A 24,984-nucleotide genomic window follows, 5' to 3' on the forward strand; every position below is an offset into this window, starting at 1 on the left:
CCCATTCTTTGCAAGCTGAAATCTTGAAGGATGTGGCATTGATCACCTTTATACCTTTATCTCAGTTTGTTCTATTTCTTGGTTTATCTCATTGCCCAAGGTTTTAACTACCATCTACTTCTCCATAATTCCTGATTTTGTAGGGCCAGACCAGACCCCTCTTCTGATTCTTAGATGTGTATATACAACTTCGTTTCCTCAGACGTCTTTTAGGCATCTCACACATAGTGTGTCCAAGCCAGAACCCTTAATCCCTTTAAACTGCCGTCTCCCCCATCATAGTGAATGGTTCATGGATCCAAACACTAGTAAAAATCAGTTAGTTTGAGCCCCTTTTGGATAACCTCCCATATTAAATCTAGTATGTAGTATATATGTATTTCCTGTCTCCTTCCAAACATCCTCCACTCAAGCCCTATTCTCCATCTTTGCTGATCTCTTAGTCTAATGCAATATTCTTTTCTGAATTCTTGCAACATCCTCCCAACCAGTCTTCCCATGTCAATTTTCCCTCTTTCCCCCACCTCTAACCTGAGTTTTACTATCTATGCAGAAGCCGTAATCACCTTTGAAAAGACAAATCAAATCATGTTGCTGCCTTGCTTAAATTCCTTTCCCAGCTTCCTAATGAAGTTGACATCATGTTTAGTCTCCTTCCCAGTCTTCCAGACCCTGCATGGGTCCCTGATCTCCCACTCTAACTTCATGTTCTGTCCTTGAAGTCTCATTGGCTTGCTGACGAATTATAGGATAGGCAGAGGGAGCTCTCTTCTGCCTCAAGGCTGATCCGTGTCCCTGGAATATCCCCTCCTCATTCCCCCACCCCAGTTCTTGACATGACTACCTTCCTTTTCAACCTTGCATTTTTTGTCTAAGTATTCTCTACTCAGAAATACTTCCCTTGACCAAAGTACTAACAAAGATTTTTTTTTTCATTTCTGTGCACCATTTCATTTTCATACCACTTAGTGTTATAAATTAGACATTTATTACTTGTCTTTTTTAACCTTCAGAATGTTACTTCCTTTAGGGCAGGAACTTTGTCTTAGGAAAACTGTATGTATGATGCTCAAATAGTACCTGATATAAATGAGGCATAAGGTTTTTCCCCCAAGAAAAACTGGAATGATGCTGGTAAAATAACTGAATAGAATACATTAAACATTAAAAGTTACATGCTGAATTTTATAACATTATCTTCAGTAGGCCATATGGTACAGGTATTTTGGGCATCTGCCAAATAAATGAGGACATGAAACCTAAAAATAACTTAACAATCTGTATCAGATTTGAATTGATTCAAAATATTAGAATAATGCGGAGAATTTTCCTAGATAGTGACTCATATCTGTTAAATTGTATTGGAAATGTATTTCTATTTTGAGGGTAAAATTACAGTCACTGGTCTTGAACAACCGATTTTCACAGAATTTCATTCAGAGCGTGAGTCAAGTGTGGCTCCCATCCGTGTGATTTAACATTCCAGAGTTTGCATTGAGAGCTCACTTGCAGTATGTCTTCTGGGTAGCAGCTGTGGCAGTGGTTTGTAGGGGCAACTGCTGTTCATATTTATGTCTCTTTACCTTAGAAGCTCTACTCTATTTTTGTTGCCAGGGAATGATGACCCACTTACATGACTGCATGCTGCGTGACGTTGCTATCTCTTAGCAGTAAATAGCATATGCTGGCTTGTTTAAAGTTGTATTTCAATGTTATATTTCTCCTCCACACTTCGGGAGAACTTATGTTTGCTTCTCACACTGCAATCCTTGAATTAGAGTTTTAGAAGTATAATAGTGTCGAGGACCAGGTAGAAGAATGTGGTGATGTTGATGCTGATCCCGATGATAGTGATTGATCAAGAACATCTTAGATTCTCTGCCCATAGTAAACCATAGGTATGATGCTATTTGGATGACTTTAATTAGCACCTGCTTCATTACCCAAAGTAGGAACTAGATGCCTTTTTATTTCATTAAGGATGTATTTTATAGGAGGATCAGAACTTACCTGGTTCTCAGATTCTGGTTTTTCTTCGATCTTCAGCCTCATCTCCATGGTGTTTCATTTTTACTTTCCAATGGACCGTACAAAGAGAAAATGCCTTATTTGAAAAGAACATGTATTTCCATTTGCTGATTGTGAATTAAGCTAAATGTTAACCACTACGACTAGAATTGGCAATATGATATTCAATGCTTGTTCAATAATTGTACATTATTCAATAATTGAACATGTATTTCCATTTTCTGATTGTGAATTAAGCTAAATGTTAATTACTACGACTAGAATTGGCAATATGATATTCAATGCTTGTTCAATAATTGTACATTCAGTACATTTAAGTTTTAGTTCTTAAATTTTTTTAGGTTTATTTTGAGATAGGGAGCAAGCAAGTTGGGGAGAGTCAGAGAGAATCCCAAGCAGGCTTTGCACTGGCAGTTCAAAGCCCAATATGGGGCTCAAATCCACGAACCACGAGATCATGGCCTGAGCTGAAGCTGGATGCTTAACCGACTGAACCTCCCAGGTGCCACTGTACTTTTAAGTTTTAACTTATGCATGTTAATGAGTTGCCAATATGTAAACCGTGTGTGTGTGTGTGTGTGTGTGTGTGTGTGTATTTTTTTGTCTACAGTAGTTATCCAAATATGTTTATTTTTCTTATTTAACAAAATTCTATTTACTAAAATGAAAATGCTCATGTTTCTCAACAAAATTGTTACCTAGCTTAAAATTGTAAGGTAAACAAGAATACATATAAGTTCCTATTTGGTTTGTTATTGTTTTTTAAGAAAATTCAGTTAGGGGCATCTGGGTGGCTCAGTCAGCAAGTGTCCGACTCTGGCACAGATCATGATCTCACCGTTCGTGGGTTCGAGCTTGGGGTCAGGCTCTGTGCTGACAGCTCAGAGCCTGGAGCTTGCTTCAGATTCTGTGTCTCCCTCTCTCTGTCCCTCCCCCACTTGCACTCTATCTCTCTGTCTCTCCCTCAAAAATGAATACATACTAAAAAAAATTCAATTCTAGGGAATTGGTTCACCTTTGGTGCATCACACATATCCGTCATGGAAATTTATCTGTTTATCTATCTGTTGGTAATCAAATGAATCGTCCATCCAGCCAAATAACTTCCATTTATTTATATGGTATCTTTTGCTGTCTCTCTACCTCATCTAACAAGTTGTTTAAAAAAAGACTTTTATACCAGGGAGAAGTCCCATAATTGTCAATGAATTAAATTACAGAAATTTCCGTATTTCTGAAAATGTATTTTCAAAACATAAATGTTTATACAGCTTTTTTTTCCCTCTTCCCTAAATCACATAAACCCTTAGAAGGTAGTTTGTTGGCTAATATGTCTCCATGGTCCTTGCCATGGTACTCGCCATGGCCGGTATCATTTTCTAAGTTTGCTTCTAAGAGAACAAAGAGATGAAAATTGCTGAATTATTTTTATTTGCATGACGTGTAATAGGATTTAATTTGTGAGTATAAGACAGAAGGGTCCTGAAAATTATTTACTACAGTTTGTTTGGTGTGGGTATATTACATAAATACTGTGCCTTTATGAAACTATGAATTATGCTCTGCCAATTACATTTGCAAAATGCTGAAGTTCATATGGGTATCTTCATCAGTTGTGGATATGTAATTATTCTCCTAATATTTCCTTAAGTTAATTTTTGTTGAAGTATAATTAACATAATGTTCTCAACGTTTAAAAAAAAATTAATGTTTATTTTTGAGAGAGAGAGAGAGAGAGAGAGCGAGAGCGAGCACATGAGCAGGGGAGGGGCAGAGAGAGAGGGAGACACAGAATCCAAAGCAGGCTCCAGGCTCTAGGCTCTGAGCTGTCAGTAAAGAGCCAGAAGTGGGGCTTGAACTCACAAACCCAGAGATCATAACCTGAGGTGAAGTTGCCCTCTTAACCAACTGAGCCACCCAGGTGCCCCGTAATTAACATAACGTTCTCAACATTTAAATTAGCACTTCCCTCTAAGTCCTTGTATATATAACCTATAATACCAAAACTGATATTTGTTTGAATGACTTAAAATCTTTTATTTTGAGTCATCAATAGGATTCTCAAGCGATAATGTCATTTATTACAACCCCCTGTGTTTAAAAAGAGAAAAACATTGGAAATGATGTAATCAGCACATTTTTACAAAATACTTTGAAATTAGTGGCAGAATAAGGATAATCTTGTGTCTGAGATGTAACTGTAAGAGCTTCATATTTGAATAGTTCACCTTAAGAGCTCTGAGTTTACATATGTTTCAGTTTGAAAAGGTGAAATGACTTGTTCAAAACCACAGCGTTTACGTCAAGAGACCAAGGGTGGGACGCATAGTATCCAGTAGTTCAGTAAGGTCATAAAACATGGATGTGGGGCAAGAATTTCTAGAATCTTCCATCTTGATTTAAAGGATTAAGCAATTTTATGATCTATAATTTTTCCTTCCTAAGGTGAATAGTATTGTAGAGCAATGAAAAGAACAAAGACCTTGAAATACGGTCAGTTGGAACATTCGATCTGGCCCTTATAATATATAATATATAAAATACTGAAAACAAGTTTCAAAATAGCTCCCTTCAGAGTTTTGTTTCTTCATCAGTAATCTATATTTTGTGCCTGAGAGAGAAAAAAAGGTATAAAACTGAGGACATTAAGAATCAATTTTTTTTTTTAGTAAGTGTTAATTCTTTTCCCATGATGGTGTTTTCAGGTGAATAGTCTTTGCATTTGCAACCTGGGGCTTTAAGCAGTTAGAGGGAGAAGATAAGGGAGAAATGAGCAAGCTTTCTAAGATGACAAAAACTCAGAAGTAGTAGTGGTTTTTATGAATGAACAACAACAACTGAGTTAGCCGGGGGAGGGAAAGGGCCAGTTGGGATTAGAGCCAATTAGTAATTCATAACTCCCTTCATTTAACCTAATTCTAAAATCTGAGCCTCTTGCATGGAAGGCATTTTGATGGGAAACTCAGTGATTTTTGGAAGAAAGGTCTTTTGTCTACATACTGTTATTCACAGTACAGTTAAAGTGGTATAGAGGATATTGAGATCTCCTGTATCTTAAGATCTATTTCCCCAGTTTTGATGTAAAACCTTTTACGCTGAGAAATAGGAGAACATAACATTTATAGCATAGAAATAATAGAATATTTCGTATTTTCCTTTACTGAATTTGACACTGCTCCATCCAATAATTTCACAAAAGATTGGTTCCTGAACTTCTCTTTTAACACCAATAGTGTGGCCACGTCTCAAGTCCAATCCTGATCTTCATCACCTGAAATGGATGTGTAGTGAGCGTGCCTTACTCTGTCCAAGAGTAAACAGTTCCACCCTGTGGAACTGTGTTTATTAGAAGGACTTTTGCAATGAATTTTGTTAAAATTTGCAATAAATTGGTGGTGCTTACAACATACAGTGTTCAACACAGATTGAGAAAGGTATGCTAGAACTGTCTATTGAACAGTAGAATATTTCACTATTTCAAAATCAAATTAGGCCAAGATCTTCTCACATCTGCATGTGTAGATAGCCTGGGATAATGTATTCCTTTGCGTCAGCCTCTTACTCATTTCTCTCAAATAAAAAATAAGACAGAAAAACACTTTGGGCATCTGAAGTTACCCAAGACTGAAAGCATCAGCTGTTTTAGGAGAGAAGAGAAAAAAATAAAAACTCTTCCAGAAAAGTTCTATGTTTTCAAGATATCATTAGACAAAGTGTCAAATATCTAGACTGCCCACATGGTGCTAGGCATCTGTAAGATAGTGGCATAAATTTAATCAATTCAGGCAATGATTAGAATGTTTTGTCTACATGGCAAATCCAAACATCTGTGCATTTGAATATATGAATGTTACTAAAATACCTAGAGAACCAGTTGAATTTCACAATGTTGATAAGAATGTTTTTCTTTTCACACAAGGCTTACATTGTCATGTATATCCAGCCCCTGTTTAATAATCCTTCATTATTTTATACTTCCTAACCGTTTAAAGATTGTGCATTTGTCCTAATCATTTGGATAAACTATTAATATTAGATTTATTTTAATCATCTTGATGATCCATTCGGTCAGTAGTCACATCGTAAATGTTTCAGTATATCAGCCAGGAAAATTTGATGCAGTCAAGATATATTCAGATCAAATGTTATTAATGTAACTTATCAGAGTATGTTGTTGCATAAACACAGCTATAGAATCATTCACTGCCTTCTCGTAACTCTTAAGTGATTACACATTTTGTCCCTCTACAGTCAGTAAGTACTCTGAATATTGGCAATAGTCAAAACTGTGAAGAACAATGGACTCTGTTACATTTTACGTACCAGTTAGGTCATATGGCAGTAATGTGTCTGAATACTAAATAAATACTTGGAAAATAAGATATTTTTGAGCAGTATGCCAGGTGCAATATATACTAGGTAAAGATTTGAATACAGAGTTAAATCCCAGAAGAGAGAAATTGCTCCAGCTTTTTGTCGCCCCTCCCCCTTGCCCCCCACTGTTTAAAGGGAAATGAGTAGTGGCTGGCATCTGGCCCACACAATAGACCGGGTGAACGTATTGGGCAAGCCAGATAGTCCTGAATCAAAAAATCACATGCCTTAATATTTGAGATGACAAATTTCCATCTACTTGACAAGAGGTCCTTCAATATATGCTCTCTGAAAAACTGTTTCTCCTCTAGATTCATCTTTCTCATGTCTAAAGATGCCATTATCCTTTTCAAAATGGTACCTTAGTCTATTCTCGTTAAGATTTTCATCCTAAGGTAGCCAACTGTCTGGGTTTGCATGGAATGGAGAAATTGGTTGGGGTGTAGGCATTTTAGTGCCATGTGTGGGAAATCTCCAGATCTGTGAAAACACAGTGGTCACCAAAAGTCTACCAGAGATTCACTTACTCTGGTTTTTTGGTAATTTGCCACTTGTTTAGTAGTCTTAAACAAGAAAATTGTTGTTTTTCCTTATAGTAAGTTCTTTCATGTTGTTAGGCTCTGTATTTTTAAAACTTATTTTTTAACCAGTAAAGTTTCAGATTGCAATACCTGACCCAAGGGTTTCATTCACAGCATTTTCCTTAAATAAAATAAAACTTTTGTTTAGAATCAAGCCTGGTTTAGATCTCCTTGTCTAGTTCCCTGCTGGTTATGCTCTTCTTAAGGATAAGAGTTTTCCTACTCTTTTTGCTGGCGAAAGTAAAAATCCCCTTTATTTCTACATAAGCAGAATTTTAACACTTCATCTTCCACTCTTTCAACAAAATGGAGAAAAATTAGAAGCCTTAGTAGGAGGTGCATCCTGGCTAGGGACATCTTGAATTGACAATTCAAAACAATTCTAAACAATTGCATCTTGTTTAGAAGGAATGGGAGTTATCTTTTCCCTAACATCCTTAGGTGCTTACCAGGTTGGCAGAATTCACCATGCCTTGGCTTCTACAACAGAAAGGGTTGTTAATATAAAAGAGGTATGGATAGAAGTCCCTGACATGCCTGTAATTGTGAGGTCTATTCTTCATTTGTTGGTTACACTGTTTAAAAAAATAGTTTCTCCAACCTCTCACACACAAGGAGCCTTAAATACTGGATGCAAAATTTAACATTAGATTCTCTTGTAGAAGGTAGTGGTTTTTTTAACCAAAACCAAATTTTTATGCTAAAAAAAATTGTCCCTATAACATAAGTTAGAAATGGAGCTCTTATGCAAGCTAAATGAACTCAGATTTTATTTTCATTTCTATACATTTTGGATATTTGGGTACAATTAAATTCTACTTCCCAATCTATACCTTGCTGGCAAGCTCACTACCTGTTGGCTTATTCTCTGTGCCATTCTATCATAGACCAGATGAATGCCAAGGATGTCAAGGCTTCTGTTTTCTTAGTGTTTTCTAAAGTTTGGATGAAGTGTAAGATAGGGTCAAAATTCTATTTTGTGTCTTTTGGTTCTTTTGAGACAGAAAGCTAAAGTGGCCGTGTTTTATTTTTTTAATTCTACTTCATCTATGGACTGTATTTCTTTGAATAGAAAACATACCCAAATAGGAAATCCTGTCACACTATCACTAGGCACCATCATCTACGTTATCAAAGAATGTTTCCTGGGGCAGGGTGTGGAGGAATCACAAAGGGGTGAGTGAAAAGGAATCAAGTGAAGATCTAGAAACCATGAAGTATTTTATTTGAGAAGGAAGGCTTGTGCATAAAACTAGAAATAAGATGCAAATTAATGCATATCAGCTGCCTAATGAGTGGCTGGTGAGTGCTCACTTAGGTCAGGATGATGAACATTGGGGAAGAAATACAGCACGTGGGGAAGGGCTTAGGAAGAGTGGTGATGAGTTAGCCTGACTCTTAGATATTTCTCCACACTCAACCTGAGGGATCCCAGAACAGGACATGAAGGCAAACATAGTGGCAAATACTGATAGTGTGAGTGAGGCAAGACTTAGAAAAAATATACTGTTAACTAAATGAATGGTGATAGGACACCTCATTCTTACAGCAGTCTGGATTTTTCAGGGCAATCCCAATATGGCAGAATGTGAGGAGACGGTTTTCATGTTTGATAAATAAAATCATAAAGTGATTATAGTCTCGTTTAGTGATTATGAATGTATATTTTGTTAAGACACTTACAGGGGAAATTTGAAAATTTCATGGATTTCAATCACTAAGGTGTGGAATAAATTATGATATCATCGTTAAGCCAGCTGAAGGTTCTATTGGAAAAGCTTGATAATATATATATCAAAATATCACAGATATAAGTCAAATAGATTAACAAATATAGCAATTGTAAATTAAACTCAATTTGAACAAGTGTGTTACTCAGGTTATAATTCATACAGCATAAAACCAATCTGCTTTAAGTTTGAAATTCATGAGTTGGGGTAAATTTGTGTAAAGTTCAATTTTAGAATATCTGCACCACTAAAATTCGCCTTGTGTCCATTCACAGTTAGTACCCACATCTACCGTCTGTTCTTGGAAACCACTGATCTGATTTTATCTTTGTAATTTTGTTTCTAAAAATTCAAATAAAGGAAATCATATGGTAGGCATTTCAATGGCAAATAAGGAACATTTGTCACTCCTGTGTGTTTACTGTATGAATAATCACTCTGCTTTGGGGAAGAGGTAACTTCTATGATTACAGAAGCAGGAGGAAGTACGCCCCTATCATGCAGGCATGTTGAGTTGTTTTTTTTTAATGTTTATTTTGAGAGAGAATGATCGATCGAGAGCCCACAGGGGAGGGAGGGAGGGAGGGAGAGAGAGAGAGAGAGGGGGGGGGGGGAGGGAGAGAGAGAGGGAGGGAGGGAGGTTTTCAAGCAGGCTCCACGCTGCCAGTGCAGAGCCCTACCCGGGGCTTGAACCCAAGAACTATGAACCTGAGCTGAAACCAGGAATCAGATGTTTTTAACCGACTAAGCCACCCAGGAGCCCCTTGACTTTTTTTTTTTTTTAATTGTTTTAAAAAACCCAGACATTTAATTGTGAGTTTTAATGTAACTTGTGAGTATTCTAGGAGTTTCTGTCAAAGTTCATTTTTTTTTTTAGCGATCCATAAACTTCTTGTTAAATATGAGAAATGAAGATGATGTGCATGTCTTGTAATAGAGCCTTTGCGTGGCTGTAACCATGGCATACCAGATGTCTCAATGGAATTAAAATGTAAAGCAAACAAACAAAAAAAACCTTTTGTATTACATAGAACTTATTTTTATTACATGTAAGCGCTACTTGTGTTTTCTTTTACAGAATTTAATTGCTTTTAAAAAGACCAAACTAGTTGCCCAGACTTTAGCAGAGAACAGTAGTTCTGTCAATCCTTGATAAAAGATTGGATTAATAAACTCTTTTCCCGGGAGGTTCCACAGACTTTTAGAGATTTCTGAGATATATTTCAAACTGTCCTTCAAACACCCATAGTGATGTATGAGTAGGTGTGACTACCTCCTACCCTCCTCACCCCTGCAATAGCCTGTTAAGAAAGCTGCTTTGGAGAAAAATGGTAACTTGTTTGTTCACAGTTAATTTATATGATTGAGGTTCAACTCAAACTCTTAGCCTTTTATTTCTTCATTTGGTTGTTGAATGTCCATGTTCTTTGTCCAATTGTTGGGGTGTTAGAATTTTCCATTACCTCTAAGAATTTGTACAGAGAGGGTGTTATAACCCAATTAGCATATTTATTCCAAATATTTTCCCATAATATGTGCTTTTTGCTTAATTATGGAATATATTAATTATGTTTTCAAGGGTATTTTCTTACAGATGTGTTTCTATTGCTTTTCTGTTTAGAAGTGCTGGCATGTTTCTTGAATGTTCAGTTCGCTGGTGAAAAAATAAAAGTATTTTTTTTTAATGTTTTCTGTTTTCCCTTGCATTTTCACCCCTGGGGCTTCGATCTAAGGGTACAACTTCTTTAGTAACCATCAATATTTGAAGGATTGGTGCAGTAGGTAAGAAAAAAAAATGATTTACTAAATAAAAAGTTGACCGTGTATCCTTTGTGACATAAATACCAAACTCTCAGGCTTCTTTGGGAGTACATACACTCGGGGGTATTATTTTTTTCTTAAAAGGAAAGAAAAACTGAAGTTTTAGCTCCTAAAACCCCAGAAACTCAATAGTAAAATAGTATTAACCTGATAATTTTAATTAGGCAAGTTTAATCCCCCCCACACACCCCTTGGGAAATGGCAATTACCTAACCTTTACCCTTCTTCTGTGACAAAGTGTATTTAATAATATGCTCAAAAGCAGGTGAAAGCAAACACTTGATGTAAAAACAAAATTAAAAAAAAAAATTACCAAATAGGATTTCAAGCTAGTCATTGTACATTATAAATGCATGGCAACATGATTCCCATCTTCCTCCTTTACAGCTCGGGCCATTGACCTTCTGTAGGCTTAGTTTTATTTTACACCTTGATCCCAGTCTTGCTTTAGGGCTTAAAAAATAAACTGGCAGATAAAATAAACTGAAATATAACATAAACCACTTATAATGTTTTTTCTGTGTATAAGGCACTAAACACTTCAGACACTTTTCATTATAATCCTCAGTTATATACACATTGGTATTACACTCTATTAGAAGTGAAGAGTCAGAGGGAAAAAAAAAAACTTGGCAAAGGTCACGTAGGAGCTTTGTGTTTTGAGGTATAATTGACATAACATTAGTTTCAGGTATACAGTGTAAATGCACACACTGAGAAATGATCGCCACGATAAATTTAGCTAACATCTGTTACCTACATATTTACAATTTTTGTTTACCTAGTAATGAGAACTCTTGTATTTCTCAGCAATTACCAAATGTGTAATAAAATATTATATTCACAATGCCATATATAAGAAGCCTGTCACCTTTTGTCCCCTTCAGCTATTTTGAATACCACTACCCCACCATACCTCTGGCAACCACCAACGTGTTCTCTGTATATAGGAGTCCGTTCGTCCGTCCTTCCTTCCTTCCTTCCTTCCTTCCTTCCTTCCTTCCTTCCTTCCTTCCTTCCTTGTATGTGAAATCCTGTAGTATTTCTTTCTCTGACTCCTATCACTTAGCATAATGCCATTGAGGTGTGTCGTCATTGCAAATGGCAACATTCTGTTCCATTTGATGGCTGAATAATGCTCTGTTGTGTGGTGTGTGTGTGTGTGTGTGTGTGTGTGTGTGTGTGTGTGTACACCTTCATCGATGGACACTTAAGGTTATTTTCATATCTTGACTATTGTCGATAATGCTGCAAGGAACATGGGAATGCAGATGTCTTTTCCGGTTAGTGTTAATTCCTTTGGATACATTCCCAGACTGGAATTGCTGGATCATAAGGTAGTTGTGTTTTTAATTCTGGGGAGAAAACTCCATACTGGTTTCCATAGTGGCTTCACCAATTTACATTCCCACCAATAGTGTATAAGGGTTGTTTTTCTATGCATCCTTGCCAACACTTGTTATTTGTCTTATTATTTTTTTTAATGTTTATTTAATTTTTGAAGGAGAGAGAGTGTGATTGGGGAGGGGCAGAGAGAGAGGGAAACACAGAATCCGAAGCAGGATCCAGGCTTCGTGCTGTCAGCACAGAGCCCCATGTGGGGCTCGAACTCACGGACCGCAAGATCATGACCTTAGCTGAAGTCGGATGCTTAACTGACTGAGCCCCCCAGGTGCCCCTTGTCTGTTTTGATAATAGCCATTCTGACAGGTGTGAGGCACTATCTTGCTGTGCTTTTGATTTGCATTTTCCTGATGATGAGTTATGTTGTGCGTCTTTTATGTGCTTTTTGGCTTTTGATGGTTTCAGGTGTTTGGTTTCAGGTGTTCTACTCAATTTATAATCCATTTTGAGTCAGTTTTTGTGTATGGCATAAGATAGTGGTGGAGTTTTGTTCCTTTGCATCTGGCTGTCCAGTTTTCTCCACACCATTTATTGAAGACTTTGCTTTCCCCATTGTATGTTCTTCCCTCGTTGTCAAAGATTGTATACGTGTGGGTTTATCTCTGGGCTCTGTTCTGTTCTATTGATTCTCATGGCTGTTTTATGCTAATACCAGTTGCTTCTATTATGCACAGTAGCATCACGTAAAACTCGAGGCCGGTTCTTGAAACCAGTAAGAGTCTTGAACCATCCTCACAGCCATTATTGTTGACGCTCTTTTCACTCAGTAATGAGGTTAATGTCTTCTCTCTGCCTCAGTGAATCCCTAGTTTATACCAGGGTTAATATGGGATATGTGATAATTTGCTCCTTATATTGGACCTGGCCAATGTCCACATATTTTAGGCCTTATCTGGATGTCTTTTGTGATCGGATCTCAGGATTCACCCCCCCCCCCCACATCCCTGTTTCTAGTACTCTGTTTGCAAATTTAGCCTCTGTTGATAGACAGCTTTTTTGGATAATAAACACTTTTTACCCCCTTTTCCTTAAATGTGAATGGGGACCTCATGAGTTTGATAGAATATGTGAAATGATATCCACAGAGCATTTAACACCGTGCCTGACACATAATAATCATTAGATAAATAATATATTTTTAAGCTCTTATAGACTTGTTTTTATAACTAATTAACCTTTCTCTACTTCATGGTGCTTGAAAGTCCATTTGGAATGTGCTTTTAATTTACATTCTGAATCTTGTATTTGGCTTTTCTGGACCTTAACATTTGGAAACAGAATACCTTGCCTTCATAAGTGTACCTCAGATGCCACTGAGTTCACGTACTTTTAATGGTGTTGTAAAGATATATATTTACAAAAACATACATAGCTTAGCTTAGGCTAAAAATATATAAGTTTAAACTTAGAATATATAGAATATATAGAACTGAAAAAATATACTTTATATTTGGTAAGGATGCATATTTCATAAAACTTAAATGTGAACATTAGGTTGCCATGGACATCATGTTTCTTATTCTGGGTCTTTGCCATTAAAGTTTGAAATATGCGGTACCACATTATATAAATAAAAATACTTAAATTGTCTACAGTGGCTAAACAACCATAGAATTCTGCAGTCTCAATGGCAAAAGAGACATAACAGCATACATCTACTTAAAATTTTAAGTAATTCTTTAATAGTTTTTCAATTTCCTCAAGAGAACATAAGCTTATCTCTATAGACCTATCCTTTTGTTTTAGTTTATCTTTTACCTTGTATTTATGAGAAGTGTACAGACAGAAAGAACAGTGCTATTAATAGGAATAGAAATTCAACTTAACAAAAGCTAGGTTCTGTAAAGTTTTAGCTAATATATATGTATATGTTATACATATATGTATATATTAATAATGTATATAAACTCTACATATATATAGCATTTAGCTTAAATAGGTTTTGATCAGATATCTGTCAAGTGATCTATCCATTTATTTATTTATTTACTTGTTTATGAGAGGGACAGACAGTGAGAGATTGAGGTGCAGAAGGAGAGGGGGAAAGAGAATCCCAAGCAGGCTGCAGGCTGGGCCGGCCCCTATATGGGACTGGATCTCAAGACTGTCAGATCGTGACCTGAGCTGAAATCAAGAGCCTGACACTTAACTGAGTGAACTATGCAGGTGCCTCAACCCTTATTTTAAAACTACAGAAAATGTTAAAAATTTACCTATTTCTGTCAATTTTGTATTCATCTTATCTAGTACTATTCTCCAACTTCTTCTGTAGAAAATAATTGTTAAAAATATGAAAAGTTGAGGGGCACCTGTGTGGCTCAGTCGGTTAAGCCTCTGACTGGCTCAGGTCATGATCTCATGCCTTGTGAATTCAAGCCCCGCACCTGACTCTGTGCTGACAACTCAGAGCCTGGAGTCTGCCTCAGATTCTGTCTCCCACTCTGTTTACCCCTCCCCTGCTCACCCACTGTGTGTGTCTCTCTCTCTTAAATATAAAAAATCATTTTGGGGCGCCTGGGTGGCGCAGTCGGTTAAGCGTCCGACTTCAGCCAGGTCACGATCTCGCGGTCAGTGGGTTCGAGCCCCGCGTCGGGCTCTGGGCTGATGGCTCAGAGCCTGGAGCCTGTTTCCGATTCTGTGTCTCCCTCTCTCTCTGCCCCTCCCCCGTTCATGCTCTGTCTCTCTCTGTCCCAAAAATAAGTAAACGTTGAAAAAAAAAAAAATTAAAAAAAAATCATTTAAAAATTTTTAAAAATATGTAAACTTAACTTTGTTAGTCTTCTCTTCATTTTCCATATATTTTATTTTCCTTCTTTACTCATTCTCAGGAGGTGGAATCTTTTTTAACAAACTGTTAAGAATACTGGATAGCTCATTGAAATTCACTGGACCTAGAGGGTCAATTTTAAGAAATATCCACATGCCATTGAACATGTATTCTAGGTTTTTCTAAGTACAGAATATAAACTTCCAACTATTTTTAGACATTATCATTTACATAGAAAAGAAACTGAAAGATAATTTTCTGCCAAAGTAAAGGATGTAATTCATACTAATTCTTCCTAGCAAAGCATGAAACAGCGATTAACCAAGGCAGACAATTGGCCAGCCCCCTTAGCTAGCTATCCCAAGCAGAAAGAATTATAACTTAGCCTTGTATTTTTATATGGTTCAATATCCATTAGGAACTTAGGTACATTCAGAGAAACAATGTCTATGAAATTCCTAATTAATTATTTACTGTTGTCACACTTCTACTATTCCAAGGAATCTTGTTGTGAAATATAAACTAAATTTACTTATGTGTCACATAGATGGGATATAGTTTTGCCTCTTTTTTACAACTTGTTGAAAATGGACACTTGTTATAATTGATCTTGTCTAATTGAGTCTTCCATTGAGTGTAGACCTTGCTAATCTAATTTAGATTATAATCCCAGTTAGTCTTTAGGGATTTTATAGACCTCATGACATTTTTCCACACATTTTTCTCCTCTCATTCTTTCTCTAGAGACACCTAGTCAGTCCATGCTACCCCTCCCCCAGGAAAAGACAATAGGTATGTGATCCACCTGGGTTTTCATAGATGCTCCTTAGCTGCAGTGAGTTATCTGCAAACAAGTGTCTTTCCTGCCTCTTTCATTCACTATTTTATCTTGTTTTCATCTTACCTCATCTCTTGAATGGAGTCTTGGAGACAAAGTCACTTAGAAATTCATTGAAGATGCTGTTTTCCGTTACTTTGATTAAATACTAAAGACTTCATAATGACTCCAGAACATTACTTCTATCCTGCTCTATTTCTTACTTAAATGTGAAAGATACATTCTGAGAATTTTCTTGTATTATTGTAATAGTTTCACCAATGTGGATTATCCAATCGATACTCCTATTTATTTGGCGTAATTTCTAATATCTATAACATATATGAGACTTTGATCTATTTTAATAGGAATTTGAGTACCAATATTAGTAGTTGATTTATCCATCTTCCTTTGGCAAATTGTCCTCCTATACATAACAACACTGGACATAAAACCTGCCTTTGCAGAATTTTCAAGTAGGTTTGATAAAAGGGTTATACAAATAGTTTATTAGATAACACAGACAATAAGAGGTGTCAAGAATAAAGGAGTAACAAAATAACGTTGTGTCTTATGTTCTTTTAGTCCTTGCCTGTGGCTCTGATACCGTTTAGTAGAAATAGCCCTGTGTGATCCTCGTTGCAGTGCACCTGGCTGGCAGTCCTCATCATCATCCCATGCTGGTCTTTATCCAGACAATTTGCTTGCCTTTATCCCCGAAATAAGTTCACCGATTCTTTGTGCAGGCAATGGTAACCATCTGTTTCTACACCAGCATTAAGTGTAGAACTCATCTCTGGAACCCTTGATAGAGTAATTTAGGAAAAAGTTACTGTTAAATCAGGAGTTTCCCATCTTGAGAAAGACAATGAATTGTGACCCTGTAGAAGCATAAACGATTGTTTATTCAGTGTGGGCACGGTCTTCTCCTTGAATCCCCGATGAGTTTCATGCTGACTCTGGAAATTTGGACAACAGGAGGTAGGGTTTATGAGACAGGCCAGCTGGTTTTGAAGAGCCAGATGCTCTAACTACTTCTCTGCCTCTTAAGACATGGCTGACAATGCTACAGCCCAGGAGTGCTGCCAGCCACGTGTGGGTTATGAATAAAGTTGAACTCCGTGGGATATATTCCAAAGCAGTGTCCGTTTTAAATATAATATTGAAGTTATAAATGAAAATAAAATCAACAAGTGGAATCACTTATAGACCCTTACTTTGGCAGTGCATTTGGTTTCTATACATGCTTTATCTTACAACAGTCAGTCTCACAACTTAAGCGGTAGAGACCATGGCCGACCCTGTTTTACAGCTGAAGAAACTGAGGCTCAGCGAGTTATTCCTCCCCTACATTGCACAGTTATGAAATCACAGAGCTAAAATGTAAGTCCAAGTGAGGCTAACTCTAGAATCAGTCATCTAAGCAGTGTGTCATATTTCACAGAGCAGTTGAAATTTTCCAAGAATCCTCTCCTCATTGGAGCCGAATGTATAAAACAAAAATGTTGAAACATTTAAGACAATGCAAGCCCTTCTTTTATAGTTTGAGGATGCTGTTAAGGGAGCAGAGGAATTTCAGTTGAAATTAGAAATTAGAAATGAGGTTCAACTTTTATTTTTCAGCTTATTCCTGTTGAGCTACTGTTTAAAAGTAATATTCTAAATTGATCTGATATTAAACTAATAACCCAATTTGTTTTTTTTTTTTTAAAGCAAAGCAGAGGAAAATGTTAGTCTAGCTTAATAATGTTAATTTGATGAAACATACAATTATGGAACACCTACCATCTGTCAGGTACTGATAGTACAAAGATGGGTTAGTTCCCATCTCTTCCATTGAGTGGAGAGAAGAGATAAGTACACAGGGAAACAAGCCTCTGTCAAAGTTCACACTGCCTACCAGTGGGATATATGGCACCCAGTGTAAGTATGTGTGTGGGGCGGGGGAGGAGAGCAAAGGAAGTGAGACAGAAAAATCAGAGAAAGCTACTGCAATGAAAGCTGTTGTGAAAAGTGAGTAGGAGCTAGTTGGAGATGAGTGGCAGAATCCCAGACACAGAAAAAGTTGGCGTGCCGTGTATCTATGGGGCTTTTCCAGACTGCGGAATGGCTGGAGAAGAGTTGAAAAGTTAGGGAGCAGAAAGAAAGTTAGAACTGAAAAGACAAACTGAGCTGGAGCACACCACATTTGGTATTGCGCATCATGTTGGGCTCTTGTAATTTCAGCCTGTGGAAAAGAAAATTGACTGAAGATTTTAAACGGGCTGGGACATGCTCACATGTCTGATTTGGAAAAGTCATCTCTGCAGAAGCATTGGAGGAAGGCTATCAGGAAGGTTCCATGCACATCAGTGAGTAGAGCAGGGCAGGACGGCACAGTAGCTATTTAGAGGGAAAAGGCTACCTATTTATTTGCTTGTCCTCATGGGAAGATAATTACATCCCCCGCCAAAGTACACAATATTATATCCCCAAACCGTAGAGAAGGCAACGCTGGACATATACCTGAGACCTTTTCAGTGACCATTAGCATTCACAAGCAATAGATTTAGGCAAGCTCTAAACCTTCACAGAATCAACCCACTTAGGGAAGCCTTTTCTCTGAAGCATCACCTCTCAGTGTGTGTGGTCTGTGAAACCCTAGGGGGTCCCTCTGTTTCCTTTCAGGGAGTCCTGGAGCTCAAAACTACATCAAACAATACAGCAAAGACAGGGTTTTCCTTCTTTATCCACTCAATTCCAGTGAGTTTTCCAGAGACAATATGACGTGTGCTATCACAAAGCAAAACATTGACTTGAAAAAATACAAAACAACGGCATTCCCCTATTATTTGTTTTTTTGTTTTTTTGTATTTTTTTTTTTCGTTTTTAAAGATTTTATTTTTAAACAATCTCTACACCAATTGTGCTGCTCGAACTCACAACCCCAAGATGTAGAGTTGCATGTTGTACTGACTGAGACAGTCAGGCACCCTTTTCATACTTCTTGTTAGTTTTTTCAACATAGTTTCCTTGGATTCTTTGAACATATTTAAGTTAGCTTTTTATAGCTGATATTAAGTGCCTAGGTTTCCTTAGGTACTGTTTCTATTGATTGCTTATTTTTCTTTTTTTTTTTTTTTTTTTTTTTTTTACAATATGTGAAGTTTATTGTCAGATTGGTTTCCATACAACACCCAGTGCTCATCCCAAAAGGTGCCCTCCTCAATACCCATCACCCACCCTCCCCTCCCTCCCACCCCCCATCAACCCTCAGTTTGTTCTCAGTTTTTAAAAGTCTCTTATGCTTTGGCTCTCTTCCACTCTAACCTCTTTTTTTTTTCCTTCCCCTCCCCCATGGGTTTCTGTTAAGTTTCTCAGGATCCACATAAGAATGAAAACATATGGTATCTGTCTTTCTCTGTATGGCTTATTTCACTTAGCATCACACTCTCCAGTTCCATCCATGTTGCTACAAAGGGCCATATTTCATTCTTTATCATTGCCACGTGGTACTCCATTGTGTATATAAACCACAATTTTTTTATCCATTCATCAGTTGATGGACATTTAGGCTCTTTCCATAATATGGCTATTATTGAGAGTGCTGCTATAAACATTGGGGTACCAGTGCCCCTATGCATCAGTACTCCTGTATCCGTTGGGTAAATTCCTAGCAGTGCTACTGCTGGGTCAAAGGGTAGGTCTATTTTTAATTTTTTGAGGAACCTCCACACTGTTTTCCAGAGTGGCTGCACCAATTTGCATTCCCACCAACAGTGCAAGAGGGTTCCCGTTTCTCCACATCCTCTCCAGCATCTATAGTCTCCTGATTTCTTCATTTTGGCCACTCTGACTGGCATGAGGTGATATCTGAGTGTGATTTTGATTTGTATTTCCCTGATAAGGAGCGACATTGAGCATCTTTTCATGTGCCTGTTGGCCATCCGGATGTCTTCTTTAGAGAAGTGTCTATTCATGTCTTCTGCCCATTTCTTCACTGGGTTATTTGTTTTTCGGGTGTGGAGTTTGGTGAGCTCTTTATAGATTTTGGATACTAGCCCTTTGTCAAATTTGTAATTTGCAAATATCTTTTCCCATTCTTTTGGTTGCCTTTTAGTTTTGTTGGTTGTTTCCTTTGCTGTGCAGAAGCTTTTTATCTTCATAACGTCCCAGTAGTTCATTTTTGCTTTTAATTCCCTTGCCTTTGGGGATGTGTCAAGTAAGAGATTGCTACGGCTGAGGTCAGAGAGGTCTTTTCCTGCTTTCTCCTCTAGGGTTTTGATGGTTTCCCGTCTCACATTCAGGTCCTTTATCCATTTTGAATTTGTTTTTGTGAATGGTGTAAGAAAGTGTTCTAGTTTCATCCTTCTGCATGTTGCTGTCCAATTCTCCCAGCACCATTTGTTAAAGAGACTGTCTTTCTTCCATTGGATATTCTTTTCTGCTTTGTCAAAGATGAGTTGGCCATACATTTGTGGGTCTAGTTCTGGGGTTTCTATTCTATTCCATTGGTCTATGTGTCTGTTTTTGTGCCAATACCATGCTGTCTTGATGATGACAGCTTTGTAGTAGAGGCTAAAGTCTGGGATTGTGATGCCTCCTGCTTTGGTCTTCTTCTTCAAAATTCCTTTGGCTATTCGGGGCCTTTTGTGGTTCCATATGAATTTTAGGATTGCTTGTTCTAGTTTCGAGAAGAATGCTGGTGCAATTTTGATTGGGATTGCATTGAATGTGTAGATAGCTTTGGGTAGTATTGACATTTTGACAATATTTATTCTTCCAATCCATGAGCATGGAATGGTTTTCCATTTCTTTATATCTTCTTCAATTGCCTTCATAAGCTTTCTATAGTTTTCAGCATACAGATCTTTTACATCTTTGGTTAGATTTATTCCTAAGTATTTTATGCTTCTTGGTGCAATTGTGAATGGGATCAGTTTCTTTATTTGTCTTTCTGTTGCTTCATTATTAGTGTATAAGAATGCAACTGATTTCTGTACATTGATTTTGTATCCTGCAACTTTGCTAAATTCATGTATCAGTTCTAGCAGACTTCTGGTGGAGTCTATCGGATTTTCCATGTATAGTATCATGTCATCTGCAAAAAGTGAAAGCTTAACTTCATCTTTGCCAATTTTGATGCCTTTGATTTCCTTTTGTTGTCTGATTGCTGATGCTAGCACTTCCAACACTATGTTAAACAACAGCGATGAGAGTGGACATCCCTGTCATGTTCCTGATCTCAGGGAGAAAACTCTCAGTTTTTCCCCATTGAGGATGATGTTAGCTGTGGGCTTTTCATAAATGGCTTTTATGATCTTTAAGTATGTTCCTTCTATCCTGACTTTCTCGAGTGTTTTTATTAAGAAAGGTTGCTGAATTTTGTCAAAGGCCTTTTCTGCATCCATTGACAGGATCATATGGTTCTTACCTTTTCTTTTATTAATGTGATGTATCACATTGATTGATTTGCGAATATTGAACCAGCCCTGCATCCCAGGAATGAATCCCACTTGATCATGGTGAATAATTCTTTTTATATGCTGTTGAATTTGATTTGCTAGTATCTTACTGAGAATTTTTGCATCCATATTCATCAGGGATATTGGCCTGTAGTTCTCTTTTTTTTTTTACTGGGTCTCTGTCTGGTTTAGGAATCAAAGTAATACTGGCTTCATAGCATGAGTCTGGAAGTTTTCCTTCCCTTTCTATTTCTTGGAATAGCTTGAGAAGGATAGGTATTATCTCTGCTTTAAACGTCTGGTAGAACTCCCCTGGGAAGCCATCTGGTCCTGGACTCTTATTTGTTGGGAGATTTTTGATGACTGATTCAATTTCTTCACTGGTTATGGGTCTGTTCAAGCTTTCTATTTCCTCCTGATTGAGTTTTGGAAGAGTGTGGGTGTTTAGGAATTTGTCCATTTCTTCCAGGTTGTCCAATTTGTTGGCATATAATTTTTCATAGTATTCCCTGATAATTGCTTGTATCTCTGAGGGATTGGTTGTCATAATTCCATTTTCATTCATTATTTTATCTATTTGGGTCCTCTCCCTTTTCTTTTTGAGAAGCCTGGCTAGAGGTTTATCAATTTTGTTTATTTTTTTTTAATTTTTTTTTAACGTTTATTTATTTTTGGGACAGAGAGAGACAGAGCATGAACGGGGGAGGGGCAGAGAGAGAGGGAGACACAGAATCGGAAACAGGCTCCAGGCCCTGAGCCATCAGCCCAGATCCTGACGCGGGGCTCGAACTCACGGACCGCGAGATTGTGACTTGGCTGAAGCCGGACGCTTAACCGACTGCGCCACCCAGGCGCCCCAATTTTGTTTATTTTTTCAAAAAACCAACTCTTGGTTTCATTGATCTGCTCTACAGGTTTTTTTAGATTCTATATTGTTTATTTCTGCTCTGATCTTTATTATTTCTCTTCTTCTGCTGGGTTTAGGCTGTCTTTGCTGTTCTGCTTCTATTTCCTTTAGGTGTGCTGTTAGATTTTGTATTTGGGATTTTTCTTGTTTCTTGAGATAGGCCTGGATTGCGATGTATTTTCCTCTCAGGACTGCCTTCGCTGCGTCCCAAAGCGTTTGGATTGTTGTATTTTCATTTCCGTTTGTTTCCATATATTTTTTACTTCTCTATCTGCGTGGTTGACCCATTCATTCTTTAGTAGGCTGTTCTTTAACCTCCATGCTTTTGGAGGTTTTCCAGACTTTTTCCTGTGGTTGATTTCAAGCTTCATAGCATTGTGGTCTGAAAGTCTACATGGTATGATTTCAATTCTTGTATACTTATGAAGGGCTGTTTTGTGACCCAGTATGTGATCTATCTTGGAGAATGTTCCATGTGCACTCGAGAAGAAAGTATATTCTGTTGCTTTGGGATGCAGAGTTCTAAATATATCTGTCAAGTCCATCTGATCCAATGTATCATTCAGGGCCCTTGTTTCTTTATTGACTGTGTGTCTAGATGATCTATCCATTTCTGTAAGTGGGGTGTTAAAGTCCCCTGCAATTACCACATTCTTATCAATAAGGTTGTTTATGTTTATGAGTAATTGTTTTATATATTTGGGGGCTCCGGTATTCGGCACATAGACATTTATAATTGTTAGCTCTTCCTGATGGATAGACCCTGTAATTATTATATAATGCCCTTCTTCATCTCTTGTTACAGCCTTTAATTTAAAGTCTAGTTTGTCTGATATAAGTATGGCTACTCTAGCTTTCTTTTGACTTCCAGTGACATGATAAATAGTTCTCCATCCCCTCACTCTCAATCTGAAGGTGTCCTCAGGTCTAAAATGAGTCTCTTGTAGACAGCAAATAGATGGGTCTTGTTTTTTTATCCATTCTGATACCCTATATCTTTTGGTTGGCGCATTTAATCCATTTACATTCAGTGTTATTATAGAAAGATACGGGTTTAGAGTCATTGTGATGTCTGTAGGTTTCATGCTTGTAGCGATGTCTCTGGTACTTTGTCTCACAGGATCCCCCTTAGGATCTCTTGTAGGGCTGGTTTAGTGGTGACGAATTCCTTCAGTTTGTGTTTGATTGGTGAGACCTTTATCTCTCCTTCTGTTCTAAATGACAGACTTGCTGGATAAAGGATTCTCGGCTGCATATTTTTTCTGTTCATCACCTTGAAGATCTCCTGCCATTCCTTTCTGGCCTGCCAAGTTTCAGTAGAGAGATCGGTCACGAGTCTTAAAGGTCTCCCTTTATATGTTAGAGCACGTTTATCTCCAGCTGCTTTCAGAATTTTCTCTTTATCCTTGTATTTTTCCAGTTTCACTATGATATGTCATGCAGAAGATTGATTCAAGTTAAGTCTGAAGGGAGTTCTCTGTGCCTCTTGGATTTCAATGCCTTTTTCCTTCCCCAGATCAGGGAAGTTCTCAGCTATTATTTCTTCAAGTACACTTCAGCACCTTTCCCTCTCTCTTCCTCCTCTGGAATACCAATTATGCGTAGATTATTTCTCTTTAGTGCATCACTTAGTTCTCTAATTTTCCCCTCATACTCCTGGATTTTTTTATCTCTCTCTTTCTCAGCTGCTTCTTTTTCCATAATTTTATCTTCTAGGTCACCTATTCTCTCCTCTGCCTCTTCAATCCGAGCCGTAGTTGTCTCCGTTTTATTTTGCAGCTCGTTGATAGCATTTTTTAGCTCCTCCTGGCTGTTCCTTAGTCCCTTGATCTCTGTAGCAAGATATTCTCTGCTGTCCTTTATACTGTTATCAAGCCCAGCGATTAATTTTATGACTATTATTCTAAATTCACTTTCTGTTATATTGTTTAAGTCATTTTTGATCAGTTCGTTAGCTGTTGTTATTTCCTGGACATTTTTCTGAGGGGAATTCTTCCGTTTCATCATTTTGGATAGTCCCTGGAGTGGTGTGGGACTACGGGGCACTTCCCCCATGCTGTGGTTTATAACTGGAGTTGGTGGGCGGGGCCGTATTCAGACCTGATGTCTGCCCCCAGCCCACTGCTGGGGCCACAGTCAGACTGGTGTGTGCCTTCTCTTCCCCTCTCCTAGGGGCAGGATTCACTGTGGGGTGGCTGGCCCATCTGGGCTACTTGCACACTGCCAGGCTTGTGGTGCTGGGGATCTGGCGAAATAGCTTGGGTGGATTGGAAAGGTGCATGGGGGTGGGAGGGGCAGGCTCAGCTCGCTTTTCCTTCGGAGATCCGCTTCTGGAGGGGCCCTGCGGCACCAGGAGGGAGTCAGACCCGCCGGAGGGATGGATCCACAGAAGCACAGCTTTGGGTGTTTGCGCGGTGCAAGCAAGTTCCCTGGCAGGAACTGGTTCCCTTTGGGATTTTGGCTGGGGGATGGGTGAGGGAGATGGCGCTGGCAAGCACCTTTGTTCCCTGCCAAGCTGAGCTCTGTCGTCCGGGGCTCAACAACTCTCCCTCCCGGTGTCCTCCAGCCCTCCCGTTCTCCGAGCAGAGCTGTTAGCTTATAACCTTCCAGATGTCAAGTCCCGTTTGCTGTCGAAACACACTCTGTCCGGCCCTGCCGCTTTTGCCAGCCAGACTCGGGGGCTCTGCTTGGCTGGCGGGCCGCCCCTCTGCCCCGGCTCCCTCCCACCAGTCCATGTAGCGCGCACCGCCTCGCCGCCCTTCCTACCCTCTTCCGTGGGCCTCTCGTTTGCGCTTGGCTCCGGAGACTCCATTCTGCTAATCCCCTGGTGGTTTTCTGGGTTATTTAGGCAGGTGTAGGTGGAATCTAAGTGATCAGCAGGACATGCGGTGAGCCCAGCGTCCTCCTAGGCCGCCATCTTCCCATGATCCCCTTCCCCCTATTTTTTGTTTTAAAATGTTGCTTTGCCATGAACATTTGTCAGCAAATTTAGGGTTATTAATTTATGTTGATATTTTAATAGTCTCAATTTTAGTTACTAATATGGCCAATACAATAGATAGAACTCAGATAAGCAAAAGCTTTTTGAGATAGTCAATTTTAAGAATGTAA

At 38.3% G+C, this 24,984-nt stretch overlaps 1 long non-coding RNA gene across 1 annotated transcript in view; it reads left to right on the forward strand.

The window, feature by feature from the left end:
- The window catches only part of LOC123584750, a 395,175-nt gene that overhangs the window by 335,113 nt on the left and 35,078 nt on the right, over positions 1–24,984 (forward strand). The window lies entirely within an intron of this gene.

Source organism: Leopardus geoffroyi, chromosome B1 (assembly GCF_018350155.1).
Source record: "Leopardus geoffroyi isolate Oge1 chromosome B1, O.geoffroyi_Oge1_pat1.0, whole genome shotgun sequence".
Taxonomy (NCBI): domain Eukaryota; kingdom Metazoa; phylum Chordata; class Mammalia; order Carnivora; family Felidae; genus Leopardus; species Leopardus geoffroyi.